We start from the raw sequence: 16,456 nt of genomic DNA on the forward strand, positions 1-16,456 counted from the left end.
TGAAACCTGTTTGTGGCAATGGATGGGGATGTTCAGCTTTTGTACAAAGCAGTGTGGGGTTCCTGCTGTCACTAGATGTTTTTGTATGACTGTGTGCATTAAGTTGACAAAGACCTAATCAAAACAGTAAACGATTGAGCTTCTGCGACTTTTAGTTGTACAAGTAAAGGATTGGTATGTTTCCTGTATTGATTCAAAATAACTTTTCACACTTGTATATTGACGTGCATATCCCAAAGCTGACTAAGAGTTTATGGATTCAGATTTGGAAATGAGCATTGAGGTATAATGCACCTAGATGTAAATATGAAGAGGGCAGCTAACTGACCAACAAATCGGTGTCCTCACCCCAATTCTCTCCCTGGCTTTAGAATTGTTGCTCCAACAGCCTAGCAATATATAAATGCAGCAACTGGTATAACATTATGCCATTACAAATCAGAAGATGACAAGTTCAATCCAAATTGATGCTAAGGTGACTGATGTCAGTGGGCAAGTGACAGGAGACCTCCTCATTTCATGAGGCAGGCAAGAGGAAAATTAGCCCGGGTTCGGCACCTACTTGTTATCTTGTAATCCCTGCTAGAAAATGCATGTCTGCGGACATTGGGTATGATCAGAATTGGATTCAGCTGTGGTACTTTTTATATTTATATCAGGTATTACTGTCTGCTGACATAGTTGGAACCATGCCCAGCAATCAAAGTTAATATTTTTTGGCGATTCATTTACAAGTTCAAACTTCCATAGAAAGAGAAGTAAACACGTAAGCATGAGATGCATGCTGCTTATATTTATAGTAATGTAAATAAACTATATTCGGACAATAAGATTTGACCCTTCAAGTTATAGACAGTTATCAATGGGTCGTGTTTATAATTAAGAAAGTTTAAAGTTGTGCTTAGACTCGAGTCTTTTAGCAGCTTAATATTTTAAATGCATATTATGCAATTAATGTTTTTTTCATTGAATTGGAAAAATCAACACAAGTATGTTTATCTCCTGCACACTGCAACTCAATCTAAGCTTACTTGCCCATCTGTGCAAGTTTTTATGTACATAAATTATATTAATATCTCAGGAAGCCAAAACCAGACTTGCTGGAGCTGCCCTGTTGCGCCTCTTGAATACTTTCATTGTCTATACCAGCTGAAGATCACCCAGGTTCTGAAATGATTCTCAAGTGATTCCCTCAGAGCTGTTGTCTGCCTGGAGCTATTTGGAATCTCTCTCGGAATGAAACCAGAGGAAACCAAGCAGAAAATGAAAGTCCAACCTCAAGCATAGAGTGGAAATAATTAGAATCTCTGGCTGCAGGAAATATATATGTTTTATAATAGCTGAAAACCTTTTTAGAAGAAATGGTGTATGGAACATGGATGCTCTCATTTACAGATAGTTGTTCCCTTTCAGACCGTGTTTCCTATTCAGTTGATCATTTTCAGGATTTACTTTATTTGCTTCTGTAGCTTTTGCTGCTGATTTGGGATATTTAAAATTCTAAAAAATACATTGCAGTACAAGTGATACAGCATTGGTTACTTGAGCTCCGAATTTCATTTCATTTTTAATGGATTGAAATACGTTGGCTTTTAACACCAATGTAGAGATTACTTGGATCTAAAATCACATTCATATAAGGAGGACCTGATATTGCCCTAACCAGCATATCTAATGAAGGACCCTGATACTCATGGTCTGAAAAATGTTAATAGCTAAGTGTTGAATTTCTTTAGTAGCATTCAAAGTACTCTCAATTTCAAAAATATCTTAATTTTATATTTAGAAGCAAATATTATTCAGAGCCTTCCTTAAATCTGTTGTTTTACAGCTTTTCCATTGTCTCAAAGTACATCTATCTAATTGTTAACTGAAGAGAACTGATTCCCACCTTTTGTCCATATGAACTGGCTACCAAAGATGGAAAAATTGTTTGTTTTTCTGTTTTCCCTGTCTCCCAAGTAATCTCTACATTCTCCTTGACATCAAAGCTAGCAGTGAATAAACTTAATCTGGGCAACCATAAATAAAAGGTGATTGGGAGGTTTTACTGAGAGCCGATTTGGTAGAGAACAGGGTAAATGTCAAATTCCCTCCCCTAATGTTAATCAATTTGAGGCCCAGGCTATTTTAATCCTCGGGTATTCAACAGGTTGAAACAAATAGCTGAGAGACTGTCTGCAGCTGCAGGTCAGCTGGCACTCATAAATTCCAGGTGGGAAGTTTCAGAAGGATTTCGTGGATGGGAAAAGATCCCCCCCCCCCCCCCTCCCCCGAAGACATGAATAAAACTGAATACATTTTCCGAGGCAATTTTAACTGTGTGGTTGTCCTAGTCCTATTGGGTGGGTTGGTTAAAATTATGTCTATGAACCTAAATGGATTACCATCCATTACTCTCCAACCAATAGCAGAGAAATAGGAAACAATCTGTTCATATGCTGCACAAATTCTACAAATTAACTGTTATGTATATGTGTTTTGCAATGGCTTTAACTTCTCCCCTCCACTCTGTTGCCTGCGGGGGGGAAGAGTTACCTTTGACTGACTAACATTGGAAACTGTTTTGATGAAATAATGATCAAAACTGATACGTACCAACACTCAGATGCCTCAATGCAGTGTAACATTTTTGTTTTTTGAATGACTCGTTGTTCCTTGATTATTTTGAAATAAGATGGAGTTAATTAGCAATCTTGTAGTAAAGAATTCTGTGGCGAAGAATGACTAAGATGCAAGAACTTTGTGTGTTTTCAAGTGATGTGAATAAGCTTTGAATTTAAACAATTATAAGGAACAAAATAGAAGTGGATTGGAAATTAAATTAAAAGATGTGACAGCAGGTAACAAAGACAAACATTTACAGAAATAATTCTTGATGAATGTACATTTCCTCGAAGAATAAAAACTTCACTGGAAAAGTGGTAAAACAATTAGAAGTTGAGGATGGTATTAGATTAAAAGAAGAAGCTTAAAATATTGCTGAAAGACGAGTAAGCCTAAGAATTTGGAAGTGTTTCTCAAATCGACAAAGGATAACCAAGAAATTGGTAAGAGGGAGAAATAGAATGAGAATCATAGAAATTTACAGTAATGTAGGAGGCCATTTTGCCCATTGGGCCTGCTGGACAATAAACTAATGCCACTTTCCAGCTCTTGGTCCAAAGCCATGTAGGTTACAGCACTTCAAGTGCCTATCCATGTGTTTTTCAAATGTCTCTGCCTCAACCACCTTTATGGGCATTTAGTTCCAGACACACAACACCATCTGAGTGAAATAATTTCCCATCAACTTCTCTCTAATCCTTCTGCCAGTTATTTTAAATCTATGCTCCCAGCTTATTGACCTTTGCACTAATTGAAATGTATCTTTCTTATCTGTTATCTAAACCCCTCAATGTTCATTTAAATTTTCCTCTTTTCCAAAGAAAACCAATTTTAGTCTACCCAGGCATTCCTGATTACAAAGATTTTCCAGTAGTGGCAACATCCTGGTCAATCATCTCTGTACCTACCCCTGATGTAATCACATCCCTCCTGCAATGTGGCCATAATAACTATGTAATATTCTAGCTGTGGCATAATTAGTGTTTTATACAATTCCAACATAATCTCCCTGCTCTTGTATTAAATGCCTTGGCTAATAAACGTATTCTGTATGACACCTTAATTTCCTTGTCTACCTATCTTGCTACATGCTGAGATCTTTGACATGCATTCCAAGTTCTCTACTCTGTTCCTCTATGCTAATCAGTATCTTGCCTATGTTTTTTGTATTCCCTGGCTTTATTTGCCCTCCCCGAATGCATTACCACACACTTCTTCTCTAGACAGAATTCCATTTGCCACTTTTGTACCCACTTGACCAGCCATTGATATCTTTCTGCAGTCTGCAGCTTTCTTCCTCTCCTTCAATTATGCAACTAATTTTCGTATCATCTGCAACTTTCCTGATTATGCCCTCGAAGTCTAAATTATTAATGTATATGCACCATAAAAATCAGTTGATTTAGTCCGAAGGGACCCTACCAAGAGACAAAAAAATCCTTGGCTGAGCCTATTTTGGATCTATCTTGCCCTTGGATCCAACAGGCCCAGTATGACGGGGGGCTTTTTCAAAAGCCTTGCTACATCAAAGGTTGTTAACATTACTTGATAACGCTTCAAAAAAAATTAATCCAATTGGTAGGATTTGACCTTTCTTTAATAAATCCATGCTGACTATCTTTGAGAAATCCATAATTCTCTAAATAACTAACCTTGTCGCTCAGATTTTTTTCCAATAGTCTGCTAGCCCCCTATATCTGCTTGCAGGATCTTGTCCCTCTTTCTACCTATATCATTGGGATCGATATGGACCACAACTGTGGCTATTTGCCCCCTTCCCCCTCCCCCCTTCCCCCTTCCCCCTCCCCCCTTCCCCTTCCCCCCTTCCCCTTCCCCTTCCCCCTCCCCCTTCCCCTCCCCCTCATTGTTCTGTAGCAGCTCAGTGGTATCCTTAATCCTGACAGCAGGGAGGCAAGATACCATCCTGGGATCTCATTTGTTGCCACAGATATTTGTTCTTCAATTTAGACTCAATTCTAAATGTTAGAGCAATTGTCAAGGAATAGCCATATTGGTAAAAAGGACTAATTCATTTAGAATACAAATGAGGTTTACTGGACAATAAAGATTGATACTGAAAAGGCATGGTACGATATCAAAGTTATTTATGGGTCAATCTGTCTTTCCCATAAATTTCAGGACTGCTGGGGTCTTTTCTAGATCCCTTGAACCTGGTCTCTTGACTTGTGACGCCCTCCCAAGATTTTAGCTTGGCCAACTTGAACTTAAGTTGGCCTTTGCAACTTTAAGATTTGCACTGTATTGGATCCTTTTCTAACCTATAACTTGCAGTCCATCTTAACTGCTGAAACTTCCTGTCCATTTCATCCACCTTAACTGCTTAAGTTACATAGTTCACAGCTGAGTTTTCTCACTCTCTTTGTCTCAGCTCATGACAAATACTATTGACTGCGATTCAGAAGTACATACCAATTAAAGAACTAGATGCATTCTGGACTCCTGCATTATCTGCTGGTGGCACACATTCCCTTTCTGCTTGTTAATTAAGCTTCCAATTGACCATCTCCTGAACCTTGCTATCAGTTCTTGGTCTCATAGATGCCCTGCGGTGATGTCAGCAGCTGCTCAAGATCTGGAGTCTGAGCTTCTTCAGCTGGTGGCACCTTACGTACACGTCCTGGCGTTCCCACAGGGTATATGACATGTATTCAACAGGACTGAGGTGCCCAGATATGTGACCTTAAGATCACTATCTAAACTGAAGACTGGTCCCGGATCTAGACAAGTAAAAATTCCCAGTTCCTTCCCTGGAGCTGATGTCATGTTAGGTGTCTTTTTATCAAAACAGAGAGAAGGAGCAGAACTTAATGCAGCCCCGAGGTGCACTCATAGGTGGGGGTGCAACTTGATCAGAAGGCCTCAACTTAACATCGCTTGTATTCACCAAGAGATGAACATGGGAATCACCAATTAGTGTGCTTGTACAGTAAATCTGTCGGGGTTTACCAGTGCCCTACCAGGGGGTGGATGATCTTCATCCTCTGGCACTATATACAAGGGACCCAACATTAATCCTCTGCCCTCTGGACCTCCCCCTCTCCCACCAAGCTTGCCTCCCACCAAACCCATCCTGCCCACAATCACCTGTCTGGACCCCACCAGACCCATCCTGCCCACAATCACCTGTCTGGATCCATGGCCAATCTCTCCTGCAGGCCTGAGTGCAGTATCTGCAGTGACCACAACTCCTTTTGGCACTGCAAAGAGGCTGGCTTCTGGCCACCAGCTTTTGTGGGCAGGATTTCTTCCCTATTAGGGTCTTAATTGAGTGAGATCTGTGCTATTAAAGTAAGTGATTACCCGGTAATTATACCAGGCTTCCTAAAGAGAAGCGACCCAATTAATTTCCACCCAAGGTCATGAACCTGAAACATTATCACAGTTTCTCACTCTGCAGGTCTGCAGAGTATTTCCAGCATTTTTTTGTTTCTCTTTCAGATTTCCACCATCCCAGTATGTTGCTTTTGTAGAAGGATATGCTTACCTTAGAGGGGTGTGCTAGGTTGATTTAGTGAGAGTATTGTCCAATAAGGAGAGATCAGGTAAAATGAGCTTGCATTCCCTTGAATCTAAAGGAATGAAGGTAACGGGGCTGAAGCCTATTGGGGACGAGAGTGATTTACTCCCAGAATGAAGATGAAGAGGATTTTTTAAAAAAGCATTTGACAAAGTACTTGGCATTGGTGTTCACTATGGAAGAGGATGCTGATAAAATACTGGTAGAAGTGGAGAATGGTAATGGATGGGCTGGATGTACTGAAAAGGCTGGCTATGCTTAACATAGATGAGTTACTTGGTCCAGGTGATTTGCATTCCAAGTTGCAATGGGGATGCAGATAGCAGAAGGGCTTGTCATTTTTCAAACTTCCCTAGATAGAGGTGATGCCAGAAGATTAGAAAGTGGCAAATGCTCAAGGAAGTGTAAGGAAATTTCTAGTAATTACATCCTGGTCAGTTTCAGTGGCAGCTAAGGTTAAGGAAACAATAATATGGGAGGAGTTAAGAAGCAATTTGAAGAGGTTTGATTTAATTAAGGAGACCGTAAAGAACAGTTGACTAATTGACTTTTTTGATGAAGTAACAGGTTGAGGGGAATGCGGTGAATTTTTAAAAAGCATTTGATGAACTATCACAAACGGTTGGTTAACAGAATTATGTTTCATGGAATAGGAGGGAGCTTTTATGGTGTAGTGTCTAGCACCCTGCTTCTGAGCCAGAAGTTCTGAGTTCAAGTCCCACTCCAGGACTTGAGGGCAAAGGAAGGTGTGTTCATAATGTGGCCAAATAGGTTGAATATTCGCTGCATGTCCTTCCAATATAATGCCACTGGCAGTCTATAGAGTGGGGCAAATTCCTGGTCAGTGTTCTGAAGGAAAAAAAATGGAGGCTTTGCAATCACTACTCAGTTCTAAATTATAACTTGCCTGGAAAGGTATACGTTGCCACTTCAACTTGGACTCCTTAGGTGATCAGTTATCTCGGCTGGATCAATTTTTGGTACCAACAGCATGGGGTTTGATTCCCATTGTGGCTGGGGTGGATTTGGGACCTGTCTCCTTCCCATACCCATGGTGGAGAAGGGCATGGCACTGTGGGTCAGATCTGCCTTTGGCAGAGAAGAGTGAGAGGAGGGTCAGTATCAACTTGGATTAAAAATCTGTTTAAGGATGGAAAAGCAGCAAGTTGCAATAAATGGTAGCCAGTGGTAGGAACACTGCCTTTTTCTGATGTATATAAGTGACTTAATATACATTGATATCGGAGTAGGGAGTCAAATTTCAAAATTTACCATCGACGTCAAGCTTGAAGGTATGGCAAATGGTGAGAATTATGCAATCAACTGCAACAGGACATAAGCTGGCAGAATGGGCAGACAAATAAGAGATTGGACTTGGAACAGAAAAATGTGAGGCTGTAGTGAGCAATAGAAATTGAATTTAATACCAAGAAGTGCGAGGCTGTAATGAGCATTGGAAATAATAGCTCCGGAAGAACCTGAACTGTGTAATGGTGAGCTGGTTATTGATGAGTAAGTGCCACTTGATAGCACTGTTGACAGCTCCTCCCATCACTTTACTGATGATTAAGAATGTGGGATATTTGGTTGGGGGCCACTTGTATTTTGTGCAGAAGTAATAATAGATCAATTTTCCACATTATTGGATAGATGCCAGTGCTGTAGCTGCAGTTTGGTGTGGGATGCAAACGCAAAATACTGTAGATGCTGAAATGAAATCAGAAAATGCTGGAAATACTCAGCAGGGCAGGCAGCATCAGGAAAAAGAAATGGGTGTTTCAAGTTAATGAGCTTTTGTCAAGTCATCCAATGGTCATCAACCTGAAATGTTAATTCTGTTTGTGTTCATCCTCAGGCATTTAGAATCGCACTCCACTTTCTCAAAATATAAGTTCCCTCCATAGCCGTCGCTTAATCTCTCCAATAATAAATCAAAGCAGAGATCCAGAATATATGGTCTATACTATGGTCGATGGTAAATTTTGAAATATAAAAAAAAATCCTGGCCTATATATTGATTGTGTTGCAATAAGTAAAATGTAATGATAAATTAATATTCAATTATATTTTCAAAGATGGAATGGATTTAAAATAAATTGTATTTCTATTTTACAGGAACTTAAGTTGATGTTTTATCCCACTTTTTACGACTAATTGTGAAAGACAAACAGACTTCATTTGCAGTTATTTTGGGTGTGAATGAATTGGAAAATACCATTTCAAAGACTGATAAAACCAGTTATAATACAACTTTAACTAAAGATTGTGGCAACATTTAGACATAATTTAAAAATAAATAACTCATTAACACTGTGGGTCTCTCCAGTGTCTGCAATGTGGTCTGTGATATTTATTGCAGTCCTGCTGTTCTTGTATTTGTGATGGCAATTTGCCCATCTCTCAGATACAGCAAAGCTTCCAAAGCAAAGTATCTCAATGGGATAATATAAAAATATTGCACACTTTATTGATACTAAAAAGATACAGGAACTCCATAGATATGCAGTCATAACTAATTACTAGACTTTAGAAAATATACTCAATGCATCTTCTGGTTCTGATGAAAGGACATTGAGCTGAAATGTCAACTTTTTTCTGCCTGACCGGTGGAGTATTTGCAGCACTTTCTATTTTTATTTTACTTTAAAAAAACTGCATCTTAAAATCATTTTTCCACTGAACCTCTTCTCATTTATATATGCTTTTGAATTATGAAATGTAATAAATTTAATAATTGGTGTAATGGTTTTTGTAAAGTCAAAACCATTATATCAATGGTCCTACTGATTCATTCTGATAACCAAAAGAAATTCAGAGACCACTGTTAACAGGTTCCAAGGTGAAGTCAAAACAAAGATCCAGAGTTTCTGAAAACAGTTTATTGCTCTTATTCAGCCTCTTCCCTCTCCTCACCTACACCAAATGTTCCGGCTGGCCTCTATGTACCTAATTAAACAATGCCCTACATGTGTGTATCCTAATATAATTAACACTACTATCAACTACATGAGTTAAATTGGGCTACATATTGCTCATTTCTTTTGTATAGTTCAGCATCTGTGTACCTGTCGAGCATTGGGGACATAAGAGCAAAGGAAATGGCAGCTGAAGTGGACCATAAAGCTTTTTGAGCCTGCTCCACCATTCAATTTGATTAAACCTGATTTTCAACTCCACCTTGCCGGCTGTTCCCATATTGAGACCAAAGATCTATCTAACTCGGCCTTAATTATTGACAACAATGGAGCATTCACAATTTAAAAATTGAACATGCAGCAACAATATCATGAGGTGAACAATTATTAACCAAGACTGCTATTGCTATTTTGGATGGCACCAGTTAACTGGATGTTCTGTGCTTATCATTCATCAGAACATGACGTTTAATGTCATGAATGAATACCACACTAATGGTATTTAAAGGAATTATGCAGGAGCTGCTGGTAAATTGCTGAAATATTTTTAGTTGCTGGTTAAATTATAGATATTTAGAAGTTTAATTAATGAATAGAGAGTAGTCTGGCTTCTCTTGCTGTTGCTGTTACATCCTTCATAATTATTCACTTTTGGACATCGGAGACTTGGCAGGGCTACCTCTCGAAATAGAGCATTGTTATATAGAAGGCTAATGGTAACTTTGTAAATATATAGAGCAGAATCTTATTACTCTTCATGCTGGCGGGATTTTCTCATCCCGCTGCAGTGAACGGAGATTTGTCTAGCTGCCAGATTCTCTGACCTCGCTGCAGCAGGGGCGTGGCATGAATGGCCAGTAAGATCGCACCCAAAGTCTACATCATCAGTGATGTGAGCTCACGACAACAGAACATGAAGCAAGTTCTATGTTTGGCCTCATGCTGAGGCTGAATTGTATATAGTATAATGTTCAATAAAAGGTATAGTTTAGCAGCAGCTTTGCCTCGAGCATTATCTGTAAGTCTATACCTACGCTTCCCCCACCTAAGACAATGATAATAACAGATGGTGACAGTGAAAAAACATGATAAAAGGAGCAATAAGTGACAAGCCCAGCAACCGTTAGAAGCAGCAAGAGAAATGACTCCAGGACAAGGACAGCACAGGAAAATCTTCAACTGAATTTCTGAGAAGACAACAATAAAAAACAGGTGGAAAAATTCCCACATTTATCAGAGTGTTTCAACCAAGTGGAAGACCCAAATCAAACCGAAAATTGGCAGAACTGGCATTGCAAGTTGACCAGCTGCAGAACAGCATTGGAGCTAGCAGAAAAGATAAGCAAGGAGCAGGTCAGTATCTTACTCTATTATAGGCAGTAGGGTGTAGATGATGTAATGGTCAGGCAGGGCATAACCAAGGACTGACGTATGAAAAGGTTGCCAAAACCTTTGATATGTATTTTAGTCATTGCTCTCTCTATAATGGTGTTTTTGCAAAGTTTAATGGGTGCACCCAAAGACCAGGAGAGAGCATAGATTCTTTTATGAATTAATTATATCAATTAGTGGAAAATTGTGAATATAGAGCCATGCAAGATGAATTAATTTAGGATCACACTGTCGTGGGAGTCTTAGAGACATTTGGATTTTTTGCAATCAAGGGAAGATTTTACCCCATCAAAGGCTGAGCAGCTAAGAAGACAGGCAGAAGAGAGAAAGCAAAACAAAATCTTTATTCAAGGCAAAAAAAAATCTTGTGGAGGAAAGAGCTGATAAAGTCCAGTTTATAGTACATAGATTATCTCTAAATCCAGATCCATCTAAGACCCACAATAATAATAACAGAAATATGGTGGACAGGGTGCATGAGGCATCTTTTTGGCAAACCAAATGAACTAAATCAAATAAACTGAAGGGCAAAGTAAAAGGGGCGGTCCCTTAAAAAGAGGGGGAAGCATGCCCAAAGCAAAATAAACCAAAGTGGAAAGGAAACTTAAAGCATCAAATCAAAAAGTCAATAATACACCCCAGCCCCTGCGGGGCCCAACGGACATGGAAGGCCTCAATGATGCCCGTGGATTCTGTATGCTCCCTCTCCAGAGACACCCAGCCGCGAATGTAGCCACGGTAGAGGGGCAGACAGTTGGATTGGATGACCCCTTGGATTGCCCGCTGCCTGGGCCTGTTTATGGTGAGCCTGGCCAGTCCCAGGAGCAGGTTCATGAGGAGGTCCTCTGCTTTCCTTGCCCCCCCCCCCCCCCCCTCTGCACCAGGTGAGGAGCATGAAGGGAGACACCATATAGCAAGGAAGAGGAGCAGGAGGCCATATTAACAGCAAGTATTCAGGGAGCCCTTCTACCACAAACTTGGTGATGAGCAATGTATGAAGCACCTTTGCTATAGAGATTGTTACTAAGACATAGCTGCTGCAGTCACAAAGCAAGGGCTGCACAACACTGCCTGCAGTTTTCTAGGTTACCATTGCTCTCAAATCTCAATTAAATCAGCTACTTTCAGACTGCAGCAGGTGACATTAGCAGCATTTTACAGCTCAGGGCACTGATGTATCAGGGAAATAACTGAAGCTCTGTATACCAGTAAAATAGTTAATCTTCCCTGTTGCCAATGAGAAACAGGAATAGTGAGTCTGAGGTTTCCTCATGCTCCAAGGTGTCATTGACTGCACGCACAAGGCCTTGTGCGCCCCCCATGTGAACCCCATACCTCCTTATTTTGGTGCTCCTAAGAGGTGCTTCCCCTGGAGATGTGGGCTACCATTGAGGAGGACTTTGGGCAGCTCCAGGGTGAGATGGCCAACTTCAGACTACATCATCTTGGCTTGGGCTGTAGCAGTCTAGTAAATCTCAGCACCCTCCCTAAAACCTTCACTTCCTTGCCAAAGTAAAGTGTTCAAATTGACCACAATACAGCAGCCTGGACTTAACAAGTATTTTATAAAAGTTTATCATAACTCCCTAGCTTTTGTGATCTATACCTCTGTTCATACAGCCGAGGGTTGCAAACAGTTTTGATGGACACCTTCAAAGATTTGTTTGTATGCACCCAGAAACCTATATTTTTAAATCCCCTTTAAAATTGTTCCAATTTTCAAATATTGCCTATCCTCATTCTTAACAAATCATATCACCTTGCACTTACAAGAATCTTACAGCCAGAGACTATCCAATCCATGGTACCTGTGCTGAAACTTATTCCCACAACCCAGCTTTTCTATATGTTATCTTCAAGTTCATGTCCAATTTCCTTTTGAAAATTCCTATGGAATCTGATGTCACCTCCCTTTCAGAAGGTGCATTTGAAATGTGTGTGAAACAATTATTTTCATTTCCCCTCTAAACCTTTTAAAACAATCTATAACCTCTGGCTATGTCCTTCTTAGTAAGAAGTCTCACAACACCAGGTTAAAGTCCAACAGGTTTATTTGGTAGCAAATACCATTAACCTGTTGGACTTTAACCTGGTGTTGTGAGACTTCTTACTGTGCTTACCCCAGTCCAACGCCGGCATCTCCACATTATGTCCTTCTTGCCAAAGGAAACAATTTCTCTACTTGGTTTATCAAATTCATTTAATATTTTGAATACCTCTAGTAGGTTAACCTTTACTTACCATGCAGTGAGGAGAACAAACCCAGTTCTTACAAACTCACTACATAAAAATATCCCATCCCGGGTATCATCCTGCTAAATCTCCCCCGTACTCCTTCCAAGACCTTGCTGAGGTGTATAAAAGTTTAGCATGACTTTTAGATTCCATGCCCCAATCTACAAATGATGTGGAGATGCCAGCGTTGGACTGGGGTAAACACAGTAAGAAGTTTAACAACACCAGGTTAAAGTCCAACAGGTTTGTTTGGTAGCAAAAGCCACACAAGCTTTCGGAGCCCCACTCACCTGAAGAAGGGGCTTGGAGCTCCGAAAGCTTGTGTGGCTTTTGCTACCAAATAAACCTGTTGGACTTTAACCTGGTGTTGTTAAACTTCTTACCCAATCTACAAAGCCAAGTATCCCATATATTTGTTTAACTCCCTTATCAACTTACCTAGCCCCACACACAGATTTGTGAATATGTTCCCTCAGGTTGCCCTGCTCTTGTGCACATCCTCAAAATTGTATCATTTCGATCATACTGCCACTCCATGTTGCCTCTCCTCTCTCAAAGTGTATCGCTTTATACTGTTATCTGCATTCAATTGCATTTGCCACAAATCTGCTCATTTCACCAGCCTGACTGTCCTTTGGACATCTGCAACCATTCTATTTACTATTTGCTATGATGGCAACTTTCGTATCATCACCACAGTTTGAAATGGAAATTATACTCCCTACTCAAGTCTAGATCAATTCTATAAAACAAGAAAAACGATGAAGCTAATACCAACTCCTGGCAGACCCCACTGTTTCTCTCCTATTAGATAAACTTCCATCCAACGCTATCTGTCTCCTATTCCTTAGCTAATTGCATGCCCAAATTGCCATTATCTCACTAATACCATGAGCATTTATTTTCAGTTGGCAATCCTTCAGTCTTCTGCCGCTTCTTCCATAGTAAGAAGTCTCACAACACCAGATTCTTTTATAACTGAGAAGGATTGAAAGATTGTGGTTAGAGTTTCTACTGTCTTCACCCTAGGTTCCCACAGGAATTTAGGATGTATCAGGTGGAGCGACATAAAAACTTGCAGGGATGGCAAGCTATTTAACTGCCCCTTTTTATTTTTATCATATCCAATGCCACTGCTAACTTCCCCCCCACCCCTTCCTTACTGTGACATTGGCCTGGTTTTCATCATGGGAATCAGAATAATTCCTGACTTCACACACCCATCTCTGGAGAAAGTACTCACAAGGATGAGATTGTTATTGCCATGGGTGCATGCTACAATTTAGCCAGCCAACCTGGGAAAGAGGTCAAAGACAGCCACAGGGGCTGCCAGGTGCCAAGGCTGGCAATTCAAAAGGCATGCCTCAGTTCTGTGGGACTTCAGCTCCCTAAGTCCTCACCCCTCATAGCTCTTCACCCTACCCCCCACACATACACTCTCAATGCCCCATCCATGCTACCTATTGCCCCTATACCAAGCTACGGCACTTCCATGCCCATTAATGCTTAATGAGATTTGGCTGAGACCCCAAAAATTCAGTATTCTGATAAAATACTTGAACCCCATGGAAAACATTGTCTGGTTGACAGCTCTGGCTCTCTGATCTCCGCTGTCAATTGCACAATGTTTATTTACACAAGGTTAAGAGATTTCAAGTGTTTGCAGTTTTGGCTATTGATATGTTAAACTGTATGGATGATTGACACTTTTATTGCCTTATGATAAAGAGACATTTTTTTAAACATGGTTGAAAGTATGAATAAATAACTGCTCTATAGCTTACATTTACACATTGTATTGGCCCTGTGGTTCTGTGCACTATACAGTGGGTCAATTGGCATGGAAGTGCCATAACTTTGCATGGGGGCATGAAGGGCTCTGAGGAGAATGTGGAGGCATAGTCTGTCATAGGAAGCAAGGAAAACCTTTGGAACTTAGAATCCATGACCAAGCCTTTTGAAAGCTATGGTTCACAACACTTCTGAGGTGCCATGAACCACAACTTTGAAAAGTTGGCCTAACTCTTTGAAAATTGCTGAGATCTAGGACATGTCTATCCCTGCACTGGAACTGGCCAGCTGGGCATGCCAGCTGTGGGCTCACCACCTGAACCAGCCCGCACCCTTAAAAGGCACTCTTGAAACTTTGAACAACCAGGAATGGGGTTGGGAATCCCAGAATCAGATTCCGCCTGCCATTTTTAAACTGCTCCCTCGTCATCCCAACTTAGCAAAAATGCAGGTCATTAATTTCATTTTCTTCTTTTGTGAGGACCAATGCAAATTACTCATTCAGTGCCTCAGTCATATCTTCTGCCTCCACAAGAAGATGCCCTTTCTTCTCCCTAGCCGGCCTCAACAATTTTTAACACTCCTTTTCTTACATGTTTATAAACAATTTTTGTGTTTCCTTTTATGTTACTCATTGCTCTTTTCTCATGCTCTCTTTTCGCTCTTCTTGCATCCTTTTTAATTTTCTCTACACTTTCGGTATTCTGCTATTTACCGACCTATCCTGTACCTGATATTTGTCATAAATCTCCTTTTCTATTTTACTTTAATCTTATTTCCTTTGTCATTCAGGGGCCATTGGATGCCCCATCTTTTGTTCTTATGAGAACCGATCCACATTTGCCTTGAAGACTGCCTAGTGCTCATTCAATATAATTCTGGCCAATCTTTGATTCCGGTCCACTTCTCTGCATTGAATTGTATCTACCATGTGCTGCCTGATTCATCTGCCTATGCCCTCATAAATCAGTTACCAACATGTCACTGTTTACTAAAGGAACAAAGCAGAAAATTCAAATCCAAACATTCATCACTTTTGCATCATAAGTGCTCTGGCCCCAATCTTGAGGTAAGAGCAAATGAGTCTCAGATTTCACCGCAGCCTGATTAATGAAGCTGAGAATAAACACTGGGTGGGCATTTGATGTAATTGTACTTAACAGCAAAAAAAACATTCTGGATTGAGTGTTTTTTGATAGCCCATAGTGTTGCTCTGATATTATCTAATGTTCAATGGGCGGGACTTTTAACTTCTGTGGGTGTAAAATAGCTGCTATGCTGCCTGTTAAAAACCTCACCCAATATTCATAGAATCATACAAACCCTACAGTGCAGAAAGAGGCCATTGGGCCCATCGAGTCTGCACCGACCACAATCCCACCCAGGCCCTATCCCCATATCCCTACATATTTACCCGCTAATCCCTCTAACCTACACATCTCAGGACACTAAGGGGCAATTTTAGCATGGCCAATCAACCTAACCCGCACATCTTTGGACTTTGAATATTCTTTTCAATTAGCTTCAATGGAATTGAGATTTGGGCAGGGTATTCAACAAACCAATCTGCTATCAATTAAAACAAGCAACCACACTCTTAAAATTAGAGCATGGCCATTTAAGAGTGAACTCAGGAAGTATTTTTGTCATAGAATGTGTGGTGGAAATATAGAATTTTCTTCCTCAAAAGACTGGATACTGAGTCAATTGAAATTTTAAGACTGAGATTGGTAAGGAGGACACCAATTGCATTGGCTTTTTCCACTCCATTTTTTCCAATGGTTTCTCTCCATGGCCAACCCTGGCATTAAAGTCACTGAGAGGGATGATCTTTTCATCTTTGGGGATGGGAGGAAGGACTTCAACAAGGATAGAGTAGAGATTTTCCTTAACATCTTAATCGGAGTCAAGAGTTGAGGCATAAGCATTGATGACAATGGTATATGGGTTGTGGCTGAGCTGTAGGTGCAACTATAAA

The sequence above is a fragment of the Mustelus asterias genome, chromosome 2 (genome assembly GCF_964213995.1).
Source record: "Mustelus asterias chromosome 2, sMusAst1.hap1.1, whole genome shotgun sequence".
NCBI lineage: Eukaryota > Metazoa > Chordata > Chondrichthyes > Carcharhiniformes > Triakidae > Mustelus > Mustelus asterias.